We start from the raw sequence: 13,000 nt of genomic DNA on the forward strand, positions 1-13,000 counted from the left end.
GCTGGATCCCCGTTCCTGGCCCCAGCGTGAGCCCTCGCCCCCTGCTGCCATCACACAAAGCCCCTTTCACTGGCCCTGCTTTTGCTGGGCTGCATGGCTGCTCAGGAGGCTTGGTTATCCCTGTTAGGAAAACAAACAGCGCCTGAGCCTGGGGCTGGCAGGGGCTGCCGGGCACAGAGGCTGGATTATTTCTTCCGGGCAGGTGGCCAGTGGTGGACTGGCCCCGGGACCCAGCCCCCAGGGGCTGCCTGAGCGAGGCTGGGCCTGGACTGCTCCACCCACACTGGCTTTGCAGACCTGGGCCAGCATGGACCACTCCCTGTGCCTCAGGGCCCTTATCTGTACAAGGGAGAGTTGTGTGGATTAACTGACATCATCCTTTTAAAGTGCTTGCCACACAGTAAATGAATGTTAATTATTATTTGACTAGAGTATATGAATTTGCTGTTTCTTAGGCTAAACTGTGGACTGTTGGCAATTACGTGATTTGTCCTATATATTGTTACTGGTTTTACTTTGAAACAATAAAAAAAAAAAGGCTACTGTTCCTTGTTTAGTATCTTGAGATTGAAAGGTTAGCTTTAAAAAAAAAAAAAAAAGCCTAATTAACTCTGTGATCAGGATTTTTCTGATTTTCTCAACATTGTGCAATCAAATAAAGTAAAAGAATAAATTGGAAGCAGACATTTGTGTAAATTAGCAACTATCCTGTTCATTCTAACAGCCTCAAAGCATTACTGCTTGCCTTTTTAATAGGTACTTGTTGCCCTAGCTGGTTTGGCTCAGTGGATAGAGCGTGGGACAGTGGACTGAGGGTTCTGGTTCGATTCCAGTCAAGGGCACATGCCTGGATTGTGGGCTGGATCTCCAGTAGGGGGCATGCAGGAGGCAACCAATCAATGATTCTCATTGATGTTTCTATTTCTCTCTCCCTCTTCTTTCCTCTCTGAAATCAATAATATATACATATACATATACATATACATATACATATACATATACACGTGTGTGTGTGTGTGTGTGTGTGTGTGTGTGTGTGTGTGTACTAGAGGCCCGGAGCACAAAATTCGTGCATGGGGGTGGTGGTGTCCCTTAGCCCAGCCTGAACTCTCTCTAATCTGGGACCCTTTGAGGGATGTCCGACTGTGCCAGTACCAGGCAGTTTTGAGAACAGTGGCTTTGTAATATAGCTCGATAACTGGTATTTCCATCTCTCTTACTTTGTTCTTCTTTCTCAGGATTGCTGTGCTTATTCAGGATCTTTTCTTATTCCATATGAGTTTTTGGAGAGTTTTTTCTAAGTCTGTGAAATATGTGGTTGGTATCTTAATAAGGATTGCATTGAATCTATAGATTGCTTTGGGTAGTATGGACATTTTAATGTTGATTCTACCAATCCATGAACAAGGTATGTTCTTCTATTTGTTTGTGTCTTTCTCTCTCTCTCTCTCTCTCTCTCTCTCTCTCTCTCTCTCTCTTTTTTTCCCATCTCCTGTAGTTTTCTGCATACAGGTCTTTTACACCCTTAGTTAATTTTTTTTCATCGGTATCATAATTTTTTTTGTTGCAATGGTAAATAGGATTGTTTTTTAAGTTTCTCTTTCTGTGAGTTCATTATTGGTGTATAAAAAAGCCATAGGTTTCTGTGTGTTAATTTTGTATCCTGCTACATTGCCAAATTCACTTATTAAGTCTAGTAGTTTTTTTGGTGGAGCCTTTAGGGTTTTCTATGTATCATATCATGTCACCTATGAATAATGATAGTTTTACTTCTTTTCCAATTTGATTGCCTTTTATTTCTTCTTTTTATCTGATCCCTATGGCTAACACTCCCAGCACCATGTTGAACAGGAGTGGTGAGAGTAAGGCATCCCTGTCTTTCTTATTACTGTTCTTAGGGGAACTGGTTTTAGTTTTTGTCCATAGAGTATGATGTTGGCTGAAGGTTTGTCATATGTGGCTTTTATCATGTTGAGATAAGCTCCCTCTATTCTCACTTTGCTGAGAGTTTTTATCAAAAATAGGTGCTAGACCTTAGCTGATTTGGCTCAGTGGATAGAGCGTTAGCCTGCGGACTGAAAGGTCCCAGGTTTAATTCTGGTCAAGGACACATGCTGTGTTGCAGTCTTGTGGTTCATTCTCATCATTGATGTTTCTATCTCTCTGTCCCTCTTTCTTTCTCTCAGAAATCGTAATATATTATATATATTAAAAGGTGTTAGCCCTAGTTGGTTCGGCTCAGTGGATAGAGAATCGGCGATGGACTGAAGAGTCCCGGGTTTGATTCCAGTCAAGGGCACATGCCTGGGTTGCAGGCTCAATTGCTAGTAGGGGGTGTACAGGAGGCAGATGATCAATGATTCTCTCTCATCATTGATGTTTCTATCTCTCTCTCTCCCTTTTTCTCTAAAATCAATACATATACCTATATACATATACATACATACATATATATATATATATATATATATATATATATATATATGTGTGTGTGTGTGTGTGTGTGTGTGTGTGTGTGTGTGTGTATATATATATATTTAAAAGGGTGTTGGGCCCGGCTGGCATAGCTCCCTGGTTGAGCATCGACCTAGGAACCAGGAGGTCGCAGTTCGATTCTTGGTCAGGGCACATGTCTGGGCTGCGGGCTTGATCCCCAGTGTGGGGTGTGCAGGAGGCAGCTGATCCATGATTCTCTCTCATCATGGATGTTTTTGTGTGTTTTTTTCTCTCTCTCTCCCTCTCCCTTCCTCTCTGAAAACAATAAAAATATATATATATTTTAAAAAAGGATTTTGGATTGTGTTGAATGCTTTCTATGCATCTATTGATATAATCATGTGATTTTTGTTTATGTGATCTATCACATTTATTGATTTGCAAATACTGTACCAGCCTTGCATCCCTGGAATAAATCCCACTTGATCATGGTGTAAGATCTTTTTAATATATTGCTGGATGGATGTGATTTGCTAATATTTTGTTGAGGATTTTAGCATCTGTGTTCATCAGGGATATTGGGCTGTAATTCTCTTTCTTTGTAGTGTCTTTATCTGGTTTTGGAATTAGGATAATGCTGGCCTCATAAAAAGAATTTGGAAGTAAGTGTTCCTTCCTCTTGGATTTTATGAAATAGTTTGAGGAGTATAGGTGTTAGTTCTTCTTGAATGTTTGATCACACTCCCCTGTGAAGCAGTCCAGACCTAGGTTTTTATTTGGTGGGAGTTTTTGTTGTTGTTGTTGTTGTTTTTTACTGCTTCTATTTCATCAATTATTATTGGCCTATTCAGGTTTTCTGATTTCTTCTGGTTGAGTTTTGGGAGATATTTTTCTAGGAATTTTTCTGTTTCATCCATATTGCCTAGCTTGTTGGCATATAGTTGTTCATAGTATTTACTTACAATCCTTTGTATTTCTGTGGTGTCAGGGATTACTTCTCCACTTTCACTTCTGATTTTACTTATTTGTGTCCTCTCTCTTTGTTTCTTGATGAGTCTGGCTAATGGTTTATCAATTTTATTTATCCTTTCAAAGAACTAGCTCTTGGTTTCATCGATTTTTTTTAAGTCTCTATTTATTTCTGCTCTAATCTTTATTATTTTCTTCCTTCTACTTATTCTGGGCACTTCTTTTTGTTCTCTTTGTAGTTCTTTAACTCGTAGGGCTAAATAGTTCATTGCTGATTTTCCTTGTCTTTTGATGTGAGCCTGTAATGCTATGAATTTTCCTCTCAGGACCGCTTTTCGTGTCCCTGAGATTTCGGGTTGTTGTGTGTTCATTTTCATTTGTTTCCAGGAAGTTTTCGATTTCTTCCTTGATCTTGTTGGCAACCCTATCATTGTTTAACAACATGTTATTTAGCCTCCATGTGTTTGAATGTTTTGTGGTATTTCTACTGTAGTTGATTTCTAATTTCATTCCACTGTCATCTGAGAAGACACTTGATATGATTTCAGTCTTCTTGAATTTGTAGAGACTTGTTTTATGACCTAACATGTGGTCTATCTTTGTGAATGATCCGCATGCACTTGAGAAGAATGTATATTCTGCTACGTTGGGGTGACATGTTCTATGAAGGTCAATTAAATCAATCTCTTCCACTGTATTCTTTAGAGTCTCTGTTTCCTTGCTAAGTTTTTTTCTGGAATATCTATCCAGTGAAGTCTGAGGGGTGTTAAAGTCCCCTTCTATAACTGTATTGTTGTCGATCTCTCCAGTGAAGTCCTCTAGAAGTTTAAAAAAATATATTTAGGTGCTCCTATATGGGGTGCTTATATGTTTACCAGGGTTATATCCTCTCGTAGGATCAATCCCTTTATTTTATTTATTTTAAAAATATGTATTTTATTGATTTTTTACAGAGAGGAAGGGAGAGGGAAAGTTAGAAACACTGATGAGAGAGAAACATCCATCAGCTGCCTCTTGCACACCCCCGACTGGGGATGTGCCCGCAACCAAGGTACACGCCCTTGATCGGAATTGAACCCGGGACCTTTCAGTCCTCAGGCTGACGCTCTATCCACTGAGCCAAACTGGTTTCAGCAGGATCGATCCCTTTAGCATTATGTAGTGATCTTTGTTGTCTTTGGTGATGGCCTTCATTTTAAAGTATATTTTGTTGGATACGAGTATTGCTACTCCAGCTTTTTTTCTTTTCCATTCACATGGAAGATTTTTTCTATCCCTTCACTCTCATCCTGTGTGTGTCTTTTGTTTTCAGGTGGGTCTCTTGTAGACAGTATATAGTTGGGTCATGTTTTGTATCCATTCAGCTACCCTATGCCTTTTAATTGGAGCATTAAATCCATTTACAGTTAGGGTTGTTACTGATAAGTACTTACTTATTGCCATTTTAACTCAGTATGGCTAGATTTCTCTGTTTCTTCTCATTACAGCAGTCCCTTTAGCATTTCTTGTAATGCTGGCTTGGTGGTGATGTACTCCTTCAGCCTTTCTTTGTCTGGGAAGCTCTTTATTTAACCATCTATTTTGAATGATAGCCTTGCTGGATATAATAATCTTGGTCTCAGATCCTTGCTTTGCATTACCTTGAGTACGTCATGCCATTCCCTTCAGGCCTGCAGGGTTTCTGATGGGAAATCAGGTCTCAGCCTTATGGGAACTCCTTTGTAAGTAACAGATTTTGTTTCTCTTGCTGCCTTTAAGATTCTCTCTTTGTCTTTAATTTTTGGCATTTTAATTATGATGTGTCTGGGCGAGGGCCTGTTTCAGTTCTTCTTGCTTGGGGTTCTCTGTGCCTCCTGAACTTGTGTGACTTTTTCCTTTACCATGTTAGGGAAGTTTTCTGCCATTATTTCTTCAACCACCTTCTTTATTCCTTGCTCCCTTTCTGCCTCTTCTGGCATACCTGCTATTCTAATATTATTATGTTTCATGTTGTCCCATAGCTCCTCCTGTTTATTTTATTTTATTTTATTTTTTAAATTATATTTTATTGATTTTTTACAGAGAGAAAGGGAGAGAGACAGAGAGCTAGAAACGTCGACGACAGAGAAACATCGACCAGCTGCCTCCCGCACACCCCCCCTGGGGATGTGCCCACAACCAACGTACATGCCCCTGACTGGAATCGAACCCGGGACCCTCCAGTCTGCAGACCGACGCTCTACTGCTGAGCCAAACCGGTTTCGGCTGTCCTCCTGTTTTTAAATTTTTTTTGTTTTTTCTTTTTGGTTCTCTGATTGAGTGATATTTTTAACTCTGTTTTTCAATTTACTGATTTGATCCTTAGTTTCCCCTAATCTGGGAGTCCAATGCATTCTTTATTTGTCATTCTTTATCTCAGACTGTTTTCTTTTCATAGTTACTATATCTTTTTTCATGCTGTTGAGCATCTTTCATCTTTAACATCATTACTCTGAACTCTGTTTCAGATAAATTTCTTAACTTTGCTTCTTTTATCTCTTTTGGAGAATTCTCTAGTTCTTTCATTTGAGGGTTGTTTCTTTGCCTCCTCATTTTAGCTTTCTGTTTGGGTTTGTGACTATATATTAGATCCTCTACACCTCTCAATCTCTAGTGAGGACAGGCTGTTTTTGACTAATTAGATCAGGCAGAGACTCAGCCTCCAGAGACTGCCTCTGCCTACAGACTGATGGGATTCCCACTTGAATTTCCCCCCAGAAAATTGTTCTAGGGTGTGGTGAGAGTTTCTTTTCAACAGGGTAGGGCAGTTGCTTCTTCCTGGAGGCTAATTGTTATTTTTAATCTATTAAGTGGCCTCGGGGCAAGGTGTTTTCCAATAGGGTGTATCAACTGTCTTTCCCCCAGGCAAGGCAAATGCTTATGTGGGAAAGATGTCCTCCACTCCAGTGAGAGAACGACTCAGCCCAGGAAACTTGGGGTTTCTGCCTTCTGAGCTCTATCCCCCAAGTCTCTAGTCCTGGCTTCTGCTGTCACAGCTCCAGTCCACTTCATCCTTCCTCTGCCAGGGCACAAAGATGGATGGCTCCACAGGGAATTTTGTGCATTGGCCCTTTAAGAGGGTGCCTGAATTTTCAGCTGTCTTTCTCTGGCAGACAGCACCCCGCTGCTTTTCATAGCAAGATGTTCAACGGGTACTCTTCTCAGTTTTTGGTGCTGTCCGCTGGGGGGCCCAGTTTGAGGATTAGATCCCAGAGTTCTAGTGGCAACCCCCACAGCTGAGATATCTCTCTGGGACTTCAGTTGCTGTCTTTGAGAGCCTGGCAGCCCTCTGGCCTCTGCTCCTCCTACCAGTCTCTGTGAGGTCTCCATTTTTGGTATCAGGGCTCTCTCCTGCGAGTTTTCCATTGATTATTCAGAAAGTTTTTTTGTATTTTAGTTGTAATTACAGTTTGTTCCTGGGAGCATGTCCATGCAGCACCCATTTTTAATCCTCTATTTTGTAAGTTTAAAAAAAATTGTTTATTGGTTTTAGAGAGAGGTAAGAAGGAGGGACAGAGAAAAAAAGACATCAATTTGTTGTTTCACTTATTTACGTATTCATTCGTTGATTCTTGTATGTGCCCTGACCAGGGATCGAACCCCCAACCTTGGCATATCAAGACAACACTCTAACCCAGTGGTCACCAACCTTTCGGACCTCACGGACCACCAGTGGGTCCGCAGAGCACTGGTTGGTAACAGCTACTCCGACTCACCTATTTTAAAGGTGAGGAAACTGAGATGAGGAGAAGCAGGTCCTGGTGAGGCTGTGTTAGGAAGGCACCTCTGACAAGCATGTCCTGCCTGAGCCCAACCCTGAACACAAAGTTTGGCTCAGGGTAGGCTGGTGACCTTCTCAGGGGACAGGCAGGCTCCAGCTCCCCAGGCTTTAGCCAGCAGCTTACTCCTAGAGTCCCCTCTCTGCTGCCCAGACAACAGAGGCAGCCGTTTCAGAATGCATGAGCCAGGGCTGGAGCCACGGAGCTGGCAGAGACCCCAGCCACCTGGCATCCGAGGCAGCATAGCTTCTGGGGGGCGGAAGGGAGGGGGTTTCTGGAGCTACAATTCTACAAAGAACACATTGGAGTGATATGTCAGTGAACCAACCAACCAGCCCCTCTGGTGTGCCCAGCTCTGGGTTCAATGAACAAAGATGCACACAGATTCCCTCACGTCATGGGGGCTTCTGTGAAGAGAGCTGTGGGACCGAGACCTGAAGACAACAGGAATGTCAGGCCAAAGGGCAGGAGGAGCTACACAGCCCCGGTCTCAAAGCCCGGATGGGAGTTCCGTCTCCCACACTAGCCTTGGGTGCTGTGTGATTTTCTTGGCAAGTGGGATTTTTGTCATTATTGTTCATCCTCACCTGAGGACCTTTCCATTGCTCTTTAGAGAGAGTGGAAGGGAGAGAAAAGAGAGAGAAACATGGATGTGAGAGAGACACATTGATTGGCTGCCTCCTGGAGGCACCCAACCAAGGGTAGGGAGTGAACCCGCATCCCAGGTATGTGGCCTTGACCTGGGATCGAACCTTCGACCCTTTGGGGGCAAGTGGGGTTTTTAGTCTCTGCTATTTACGGTCCCCAGCTATTTGCTCAAGCTGCTGCTTTGTCTTCCAGCTTCTGCTCCTGCTGCTAAACTGGGCCGCACTCAGCATGTCTGCGAAAGGCTATCTCAGGGATCAGAAGCTCAGATGCCACAAAGTCAGGTGGGAAACTTATCCTTCACAAGCTTATCCTTGTACGGATTAAGGTATTCAAGAAAACAACTTATGGGATAATGTCTGTGGATCCTGTGGGATATGGTACGGCAGACAGGCTGTCAAGCAGCTCTGGGGTGTGACCTTGGGCAGGCTTCTCAAGGTCTTTAAGCCTCAGTCTTTGAATGGAGATAATGATGCCCACCTGGGAGAGCACACTGGCACAGAGCAGGTTTTTAACGATGGCAGCTCTTACTACTAGGCCCCTGGGTGAGGAGAGAGTATGGGGCTGTCTGGATCCCACCCTGCATGAGTCCCTGGCTGCCAGGTGCCTTATCATTTTCTGGTTGCTGATGTTCCCATGGAGTGAACTGCTTGCTGGGGCCCTGGTCTTCATGCTGTCTCTCATAAAGGAAGAGGAAGCTGAGAGCCGGGGAGCTGGGAGGGGACAGTCACTGGGAAAAGGTCCTGTCTTAGATTGAAGGTTTTTTTTTGACCCAGACAAAGTACATCCTGTGGATGTGAGCAGCTCACTTCCTCTGAGTGGCCTTGGGGGAGGGGCTGGCCATCACAGCCAGAGGGGCATTTCCACAAGAGCTAAGGAGGGCAAAAAGAGGAAAGTGTGTGGCAGGTGGTTGTCATCTCCCAGCCTGCAGGCCCCACCTGGGGCACCTGGGCACCAGCCCTGCCAACCACAGCAAAGCTACTGAACCCCAAATCAGGCCTGATTTCAGAATCTCTTAAAACACCCCAAGATCTGGGCCTGTAGGCTCATAATACAATAATTACCAGAGCCTAAGGGTAGCCATTGTCCCTCAGGCTGCCTTTGGGGTTGGGGAAGGGCTCTGGATGGTAGGAACAGAGGATGAGGATAAGAGGATTAGTTAAGGGTCTTAGGGAATTCAGAGATCAGGAGGCACATCTCAGAAATCACATTACACAAAGGGTGAGAAAGACCAAAGGCTTAAGAGGATGACAAAAACAGTGCCTTGCCAAGAGCTATAATGGAGGCAGAGCCCTAGCCAGCTTGGCTCAGTGGATAGAGCATCAGCTTGCAGAATGAAGGGTCCCAGTTTTTTTTTTTTTTTTTTTTTTTTTTTTTTTTTTTTTTTTTCCATCTCCCAGCTTCAAAAATCCATTTAATATATTGTCCTCGGATAGAGGACGTATCAGATATTAAACTGATAAGAACAGATACTACACTTGATCTTAGCCAAAAGGCCGAGAAGCGATTTTTTTTTTTAAATAAATCTTTATTGTTCATATTGTTACAAAAGTTCCTCATTTTTTCCCCCCTCCACCAGGTTCCCACCCCACCCTCTGCCCTTTCCCCACCCCCCATTGTCCTCATCCATAGGTGCACAGTTTATGTTCAGTCTCTTCCCGCATCCCCCTCTCCCCTTTTCCCCAAGAATCGTCAGTTCACTCCCCTTCCGTACCTCTGATTCTATTATATTCAACAGTTAATATTGTTCATCAGGTTTTTGAATTCCCTTGGGTTTTTAGATTCACTTGTTGATAGTTACATATTTGTTGTTCATAATTTTTATCTTTATTTTCTTCCTCTTCCTAAAGAACCCCCTTCAGCAATTCACATAATTCTGGTTTGGTGGTGATGAACTCTTTTAGCTTTTTTTTATTTGCGAAGCTCTTTACCTGGCCTTGATTCTGAGTGATAGCTTTGCTGGGTAGAGTATTTTTGGCTGTAGGTTCTTGTTATTCATCACCTTGAATATTTCTTGACATTCACGTCTGGCCTGCATGGGGGTCCCAGGTTTGATTCTGGCCGAGGGCACATGCCTAGGTTTTGGGCTCGATCCCCACTGGGGGGCGTGCAGGAGGCAGTGATTCTCTGTCATCAGTGATTCTCTGTCATCACTGATGTTTCTATCTCTCTCTCCTTCTCCCTTCCTCTCTGAAATAAATAAATTTAAAAAAATAAAGAAGGCAGAGCTCCCATGCCAGTCTGGGTGAGGTGGGAAGTGAAAGCTTCCAGAGGATGTACATCTAACTTAGGCCCCAAAGGATGCCTTGCATTGTTTTCCCAGAATTAAAATAGCTTTATTTAATTTTTATGGCTTAAAATACATAGAAATTCTAAGCAACATAAAATGGTATAAAAATATTAAATCATGTACAATTCCATCCTTAGAGGCAACCATGTTTAACAATTCAATCAACATCCTTTATGTATAATTTTTTATACACGTGAACATACCATACATATATTTCTATAACCTACTTTTTCACCCCAAAACAGGTATGTCTGCCAATGAATATAGCTATAAGTTATCTCCAATGACTGTGCAATATTCAGGTGCATTATGTACCATAATTCATTTAATCCCTTCCTGCTGCACATTTAGACTGATTTCAATTTTTACAGCTGTAAACAATGCTTTAAGGGGCATCTTTGCATAGTCATCTTCATGGTCTGGGTGTGTAGAAGTGTCTATGGGAATCCTCAATCTCCTGACACCTTGGCCAATGCCCTCCACTGCTATCTACAACACTTCCATCTACAATGCTGCGCACTGTTTCACAGTGTAACTGACTGAGGAGAGGTTCTTCCGATACAAAGCCCACCTCTTCTGAAGACTCCTTAGGCCACACAAAGTGAGAAAGGAAAGAGCATATTTGGAATCAGTTTCCATGAGGAGTCAGCATAGCTAGGAAGGACTAGGACAGTGGTGGGCAAACTGCGGCTGGCGAGCCACATGCGGCTCTTTGGCCCCTTGAGTGTGGCTCTTCCACAAAATACCACGGCCTGGGCGAGTCTATTTAGAAGTGGCATTAGGAGAAGTTTAAGCTTAAAAAATGTGGCTCTCAAAAGAAATTTCAATCGTTGTACTGTTGATATTTGGCTCTGTTGACTAATGAGTTTGCTGACCACTAGACTAAGAGATAAACAGGGGAAGTTGAGCTGGGTTCTCTCACAGAAGACTGTGAATGCCAGATGGCAGTGTAACTGGTGAACATTCACCAGTTATCTATTTGGCATTATCTATTTGGAACATTCAATAGTTATCTATTCTGAGCCCAAATCTTTGCCAGGGCCACGGAGTTATAAAAAGATGTACCAGCCGAGCCGAAGCCAGTTTGGCTCAGTGGTAGAGCGTCGGTCTGCGGACTGAAAGGTCCCAGGTTCGATTCTGGGCAAGGGCATGTACACTGGTTGCGGGCACATCCCCGGTATGGGGTGTGCAAGAGGCGGCTGGCTGATGTTTCTCTCTCATCGACGTTTCTAGCTTTCTATCTCTCTCCCTTCCTCTCTGTAAAAAAATCAATAAAATATATTAAAAAAAGAAAGAAAGAAAAAAAAAAAGATGTACCAGCCGAAACCAGTTTGGCTCAGTGGATACAGCGTCGGCCTGCAGACTAAAATGTCCCAGGTTTGATTCTGGTCAAGGGCATGTACCTTGGTTGCAGGCACATCCCCAATAGGGGTGTGCAAGAGGCAGCTGATTGATGTTTCTCTGTCATCAATGTTTCTAACTCTCTATCCCTCTCTCTCTCTGTGGAAAATCAATAAAATATATTTTTAAAAATATATATATTAAAAAAATTAAAAAATGTACCAGATGGTGTGGCTCAATGGGTTGAGCACTGAGCCATGAACCAGGAGGTCACAGCTTTTATATACATGCCCGGTTGGGTTGCAGGCTCTATCTCCAGTAGTGGGCATGCAGGAGGCAGCTGATTCTCTCTCATCATTGATGTTTCTCTCTCTCTCCTTTCCTCTCTGAAATCAATGAAAACACATTAAAAATATTTTTTTAAAAGATGCACCACTTCAGAGAGTTTACTGATTGGCGGAACGAGCCAACATGAAACCATACAACTGGATCCAAGCCATTGGCAGATGACACAGACACTGTCCTGGGGGCCAGAAGACAGGGATGAGTTGTTCTCATCTATTTCTCTCAGCTCAGGCCTGACTCTATCCAATATGGAGCAGGAAATATTAGCCAGTGTCTCACAAGACAGAGAGTTCGGCTCAGGCCTATGCCAATTGCAGCAAATGTGTCCTTTGCGTTGGGAAGGATCACCATTATCGACCCTTCCTTCCTGTTACCCCAGGTGGCTGAGCACTGGTGGGGAAAATCCTACCCCCGTGTGGCCTGACACCCCTCAACATCCATGGTCTTCACGCTCCGTGGGCCTGGCCACACTCAGCAAAGGCCGCGCCTTCCATCACCAGTTCCTGACCAGCCCCAGCATTATCTTCTCTCCCTTTCTAAAACCTTAGCTGCAAAGGAATTTATTTTCTTTAGGGTCCCCAGATACAGATGCATTCAGAATGAAAATCTGGAAAGAGTTCAAAGTTACAAATATCTATGTATAAATGATCCTCCCTATCATTTTGACTTCCCTCATATATTCTGTCTCTGTAAAGCAGACGTGCTAACCGCTACACTATGGAACTGCACTATATTCTGTCTCTGAATTCTAACATTGAATATTGGGGTTCCTCCAGCTCTAAGTCCTCGTCTTCAGGACTCCAGCCCAGAGATTCTTGGGGGAAATAACCCAAGAGAAAGTGTGGACCCTGGTCACATGGAACCAGGAGACCAATCCAAATACATTTATTTCTGTACAGCTTTATATTTATTTCCTTGCTCTTTTAGCCAGGCCTAGAAGCATCGACACTCCCGTAGCAATGCACACACTTAGCACCCAGATCCTGGTTTCTAAATATAATTCTCATTAAAAGGACTCAAGGCTCCCTGGAGAAAACGCTGATAACAGGGCTGGGGCGGGAAGATACAAGATAAGCTTGAAACATCCTCTCGAGCTAGAAAGTGTCCTGAAAATGAAGGGGACATGTTAAAAAGACACAGGGCCTGCTAGAAATAGGGAATGGATTGAAAAGCAAAA

At 43.2% G+C, this 13,000-nt stretch overlaps 1 pseudogene; it reads right to left on the reverse strand.

Annotated features, from left to right (window-relative positions):
* Positions 1-9,229: 9,229 nt before the first annotated feature.
* LOC118709615 lies at positions 9,230-9,355 on the reverse strand (annotated as a pseudogene).
* Positions 9,356-13,000: the final 3,645 nt, after the last annotated feature.

The sequence above is a fragment of the Pipistrellus kuhlii genome, unplaced genomic scaffold (assembly GCF_014108245.1).
Source record: "Pipistrellus kuhlii isolate mPipKuh1 unplaced genomic scaffold, mPipKuh1.p scaffold_m20_p_1, whole genome shotgun sequence".
NCBI lineage: Eukaryota > Metazoa > Chordata > Mammalia > Chiroptera > Vespertilionidae > Pipistrellus > Pipistrellus kuhlii.